Raw genomic sequence first — 6,992 nt, 5'->3', positions numbered from 1 at the left:
AATGGTAAATTACTTAATGATATTCCTTATCGATTCTCCCTATATTATTTATTATAACCCATAACTTTGTCACTCCTGTCTTTTTAATTAAATCTATTGCTACCTCTATTCAAGTATATTTATGTGTTCCTCATTTTATATTTCTTTTTCACACTCATCAATGCCCTCAATTATTTGTGGCCAATAATATTCAATGTCTTTTTAGATTGGTTGAGTATGTAAGACCTTTGTACTCTATTAAATTCCTTATTAATGTCCTCCTTTTTCAACCACATACTTGACATCTTTCTTATACCCTCTTGTGGATAACATCATTCTATTTTGCATGGATCCCCTCTATCTAAAATGGTTACACCCTATTTCTAACCCAAATGGTATAGAAAAACTCATGTTAAATTTATTATATTAGAAATTATCAAGACTATTATATATGTATGTCTATATATGTGTATCTATAAATAGATCCATATATACATACATACATACATATATACACACATACATACATATATATGTATGTATATATAGATATATAAATATGTGTGTGTATATGTATATATACATATCTCTCTATATATATCTATCTATATATATACATACATACATATACATATCCATATATAGATACATATATACACACACATACATATATATACACATACATACATACTTACATATATATTTATTTATATATATGTATGTATGTATATATATACATACACATATATATAGATACACACACACACATATGGATCTATAGACATATATAGATCTACATATATATCTATGTGTGTAATATATATGTATGTACTTGTGTGTGTGTGTTAATAATGATAGTTTGATTAGATACTAATTATATATTTATCATAATATAGGAGTATTATCTTTTAATATTTAATATCTCTTTTCTAATCATTTATAATTGTTTGGTTTCACTCTTACAAGGGTCATGAAAGTCCAACCTTCTTGACATTTTGGTCCTCAAACAATGACAATTTATTCAATTATCTTGATGGATAGTCAATATATATAGTACAATATAATAAAATACAAGCATGCATATTGGCTCATTAAGAAACAAAGTAACATGGACTAGACAGATGACTGCATGAAGACATGAAGTACACAGATGAATGCATGAAGCCACATAGAACACCTAAAGTGGAAATATGAATTTAGGAAGACATGGAGAAAACATGAAGTAGACATATGAATGCATATAGATACAAATCATACATGATGTATACAAACACTGAACAAATTCCTAATTAAACACTATAATTTACAATTTGTAATCATCTAGGGTTATGAAAATGATGCACAAAATATACTTCTTCTTTGTTCTTTGATTATGAACCCTACAACCAAAAATTGAACATAAGACCTACAATTAATTTACAAGCTTCAAGAAAATTGAGTCATAGTACAAGTCAATCACATATTAAGACCAAGAGTGGAACTTTTACCCCCATGGCCTTGGCGATAGGTGTTGGGCATCCATGTAAGATGGTTTGGTTAGGTAGACAATTGTTTTTATTTATATTTCATATCCTCAATTACATGAATTATTACAACAAAGGTTCCCTAATATTGTTTCCCTTAGCTAGAACTACAATAGGGTAGCCTAACATTTCTCCCTTTTGTAGGCTCCATAGGATAACTTCTTTATTTAGGGTATGGTTAAGTTGTCTTTCTCTTAACTAGTACTATAATAGGGTGTCATAGTCATTGTCCATTTATTAAAAAGTTATTCATTTATTATTATTGTAATATGGGTGGCCTCATGATTCTCCCTTGATTGTAGACTCCATAGGAAAGATATTTGCTATAGGGTTCCCCAGAATTTGTCCCTTGATTACATAGTAACTACATAGGGTGCCTTTCTAATAGTTTTCCCTTAACTACCTCCATAATCAAGTACCATTGATATTATTCCTTAATTGGATCTCTTTTAATTTGGTTTATTTATTTCTTAAATATGTAAATAATGATAAAAAATTATATTAAATAAAAGAGTGATTAGTAATTTTCCAATAATGATAAGTTTGAATTGTTGTTTCAACTAGGGTCAAACTTCCTCAAAACTTCATTGGATTTCATTTCCAATTCCTAATTGAATGTTGTTAATATTCTCCTAATTTTACCTTACTTTCTTTGATGATTTTCATTCTATTTATAAGTATAGTATTTCTTATATTTAATGAAATTGACTCCTTTTTGCTATCTTATGTCAGTGTTCCCATGTTTCTTTATATCAAAAACATAACTTCTTTCTCAACTCTTCTCATTATTTTTGAGCATTATGAGCTTGGCATATGTGCCTACATCCAAAGTTCTCATTGCAATAGGAGAATTCTCTTTAATTAAATTCTTTCTTATGCATTTCATCTATACCATGTAATTACTATTTTTGGTTTCTCAAGAGTTTATTGTTTATTGATGAGGTTTTAAATTTAGAGTTGTGGGTATGTGTAGGACCATGGTGTGCCAAAAATTGGTGATCTAAAAAATATGTAGTTTTGAAATACCTCCAAGCATTTCAAAATCTATTCTAAATTTTCTCTCAACCATCCTGATACCAAACCAAAATGTTAATACCTTTATAAGGCCTTATTATATCTTTGGATACCAACCCTATGTGTTCAATTTTAAAAACATCCCAAAAACTGTGTGTTTGGCTTGTTCTTGTGTGTGTTTTACTTCAAATATGTATTTGGCAACTTTTTTGTTTCCAAAATTTGATGAAACAAAAAGGGTTTCTTAAGAATGTTCTTATCTTCCCATAAATGTAACGCTTGTCAAATTATGAGTTTAGTAAGTAATTATTACTTATTTTCTAATAGAGTTACATATAAAGTGTTGATTGACATGTTGATTAAAAAAAACTATAACTTTCAAACGGTACAACATTATTGAAATCCAAAAGATGCGTCACATTCTATGCTTCTTCTACTATAAAGGAATAAAAAGAAAAATAAATTTTACAAAGATTTGAATTATTTAAGGTGGTCAGACACAAGATTTATTTTTTCTAAAGATACTACAGTAAAATATTCATAATTAATTATTTATGTATAGTAAAAATACCCAAAGATATGTGTCACATCTGGGCATGACTCTACTTTATATATCTAGAATATTATTAAAAAATATTATCATTTGATTTTTATTAATGTGGTCAGACATACATCTACTTCTTATTTTTGTCCTTAACGTTTTGAACTATTGTATTAAATTTTTTATTTTTGACCAATTAATTTTAAATTTTTTTATATAAGACCTAGTATTTTAGAAACTAAATTCAATTTCTTAGAGATTATTTTCTCTTAACCTTTTGATATAAATTTCATAACAAGTTTAAATTGGACATAAAGTTGACATAACCCTAATTTTCTAATTTTCATTGCCACTTAAGGGTATAGTTTGGTTGACCATGATCCTAGACATACCCTTGTTTCAAAGGAAGCTTCAAGTGATGTTGGTTTTTAATAATTCAACAATTCTCTTAGTGCATTCTTTAACTATTCTATGTATAGATAACTGAGTTGATCTTCATCTATTCTCATTAAGTATTATAATGAGGTTCTTTGGAGCTCCTTAACATAACTTTCAACTTACTTTTACTACTTCATGTGTGTTACCTTTTCAAGTTCTCTTGGGGGCTTCTTCTATATATATAATAATCTTCCCATCTCACTCCAATGATTTCTATTTTATTTTTTCCACTTTTCTACTTCCTTTTTTAATATTAAGATTCTCTATCATTTTCTTCTTTTATTCTCCCCTTGTTCCTACTCTTCCTCTTTTTTTGTATTCTCCCCATTTTCTACTATTCTCTCTCTACTAATACTATTCTTCTCCTATTTCAATTTCTTATTCCTCCCTATTTGGCTTTTTCATTATCCCCCTTTCTTTGTTGTGATATTCTCGTTACTATGCTCACTCTCCCCTTTGATTTCTTAAGATATTCTCCCCATTTTTGTCATCAATGACAAAAGGTCCTATGTGGTGGATACATTTTTCAAATACCTATTTATACTTATTTCATATACTAGCGAGATGAGTATCCCATGATACCTACAAGTTCATGAGTGTACTCATCTCAATCTTGATGTCTATCTAAAATGATTCAAGTTTTTTTAGTGTGTTGGTTGGTGCTTTGGAAGCTAGTGTATCTGCATTAAAAATGTGCATTTAGTTTATTCTTGTCATTGGCTAAAATTTGTGTTTTAATTCCATCACTCTAATAGTTCTATTCTCTTCCTCATATTTGATCTAATGAATAAGGTTTAGTATCACTCTGATTTTGGACAAATAGTCAATCATGGAATCAATGACATTATTATATTTCTCATTTAATATTTTAATCTCTCCTAGTTTTTTTTATGTATCTTATTTTATATATCTAGTGACAATTCTCTTTCTTTGTTCTACAAGATTTTTATTGTACCTACCCTTTTGATGTGGAGTTTTGGTTCATGAGATCTATATTAGGATCATATGCAATATCACTGGAAAACTTAACAATTATATTAATCATAATTACTAGTGTCCTCGCTCATTGTTTCTTCTCAAGTTCTCCTTGCATTTTCAACTATTGTTTATAATCATTTATGTCTTCTAGATTAATATCTTTGATCATTTACTTCATTAGTACAATGTTGGTATTTAGGTTCTCTTTTTCTTATGTTGTGTTAATATCAACCTCATAGAATTATACTTTATCTTTATGATGATGATGAAAAATATGTTCTATACCTATCTAGTCTTCTCTTCTTCTTAGAGTATTCACAACCTATCATTCTTGACATGCTTGGTCCTCTCTTCCTTTTCATCTAACCATGTTTCCTTTCAAACACTCTTAACACTAAATATATAGGCCAAGATGCAATCCTATAATAATTCTTCTTCCTCAAACTCTTCACCTCCCTTTAGTGGTTATTCTAGTTCTTCTTACATTTTTTGGGACTTTTCCTCTAACGGTTCTTCATCGGGTGCCTATACTAGTTCAGTGATTTATTCAATTTATCTTTATCTATTTTTGGTAATGAATTGAAAATGATGGTCACTATCATGACTACTTTATCAATTTCTTGTTGAGTCATACATTCTTGTGACCTCACTTGATCCTCTATGGTTTGTCCATCAACCTATGTAACCTATAGGGAAACCACCATTTTTTTGTCCTATTTGGCTTAGGCCTTAAGATTTCCTATTTGAATTTACTTATGTGATGTTGAGTCCTCTTAAGTCATACTTTTCATCTCCTACTTCTCTTCTCATGAAACATCTCCCTCCATTTGAGGTCTAGGAGTCTCATGTCTCCTTTTTTCAGCTCATGTATCTCACTCAACTCTTGTGCTTGGTTTTTCCTCTAGTTCCTTAGCCTTGGATATCTCTTTGAGTTTGTAAATATATGGTTCCTTGTTGCCTCCTTGAGAATGAAATTTATTTACATAGTTATCAATTTATAAAGTCATTTCTTTTAGATGTTGAGCCATGCTAACACACTTTTTGCAAGTTTGATCAGATAAGATGTTGATGAAATCCTCTGTGTTCTTGAATCTTATGTTGTATACTTGTATGATTAGAATCTTCTAAGACTTATTCAATTTTGGTCTCATCTTTATTAGGGAATATTATACCATTTTCTCATAATATTTAACTCCCTTACTCCAATTTTTATTCAATATTTTTCTCAATTCTTTGGGTATCATCAACACAATATCATTAGGTTTTCTTTCTATTACCCTCATGCTAGCTAATACAAAATTTATAGCCTTTATGTTACTTTCTTTAGAAAACCTTGAAAATATATTCTTAAGTATAGAACAATAATATTTCTTAATAATTATGTTCAAAATTTCTCCAATAGGGAATGGTTTGGATTTCTTCTTACCTTTTGTTGGTCCCCTTGATGCTTGTACCTCTTCCTCCTTGGTTGCCTAAAAAATTACAATTTCTCTAGATACATTATCTTTTAATTTGATCTCTTTAGCCTGTAACTGATCTTGTGGGGATTCCTCTCCCCCTTAATCCTGAGGCATTTGTACAAGATTAATTGTTATTTCCTCTTCCATTTTCTTCATATTCATCACCTTATATGATCTTGTTGTGAATGGATTACTTACTTGACTTCTAGTTACCCTATGTGGGGTTGGTTATTGACCCTTCTTGTTCTACATGATAAGAATGTTAATTATCTTTGTACAAGTTTCCAACTTTGGTAGGATGAAGCTTTCGTATGATGCTATGAAACATTCTATGTGAGGTTGTGCCTCTCCCATCTTTACAATGCACTTTTTAGTTCTTTCTAGGGAATAAATGTGCTATTTTAATTTTTCCACCAAGCTTATGGGCATCCTTTCTCTTTGAGTTATCACTTTTAGAAACGCTTAAAGTATTCCCATAGAATGAAATTTTACCCTTGCCTTCCTTTTTGTTTTTTGTATAGTTCACAAATTAGTGCCATTACCAATTGGTCTTGTCTTCACTTGATGTGATGAGATATAGGAAATTCTTTGCTCAAATAGAAAATCATACCTAACATTATAGATCCAAATTGTAGGGTTTGATCCTTATGATCATTCATGATCTTTAATATATTCTCCATTATATACTTGTATAGCATATAGATCAATTTCTTGTTGAAGATAAATTGCACTGATCCAAATGAAATGTTACTAGGGATATAGTTTTCCTTTCTAGTGTGGCACATTTTGTAACCCAAAGCCATGGCCATAAAGCTTATCTTAGGGTTTGGGATCTCATTTATCGCGCATCCCATTTAATCCCAAATTTTCTTCCCCCGAGTCATCAAATGTGCTTATCTTATTGATATCAATCTCATTAATATGCCAATATTGGATCCTTGAATCTAGTTATCCTATCAATAAGGGTCTTTTTGATCCTATATTTTTTATCCAACTATATATGATGCTCATGGATTTTGCATAAAATTAATCTTACCCATTCTTCATGGAATAATTTGG

The sequence above is a fragment of the Cupressus sempervirens genome, chromosome 10, assembly GCF_028749045.1.
Source record: "Cupressus sempervirens isolate cs-2001-9-10 chromosome 10, ASM2874904v1, whole genome shotgun sequence".
Classification (NCBI taxonomy): Eukaryota; Viridiplantae; Streptophyta; class Pinopsida; order Cupressales; family Cupressaceae; genus Cupressus; species Cupressus sempervirens.
The sequence above is the reverse complement of the archived record's forward strand: the minus strand, read 5'-3'. Positions refer to the sequence as shown.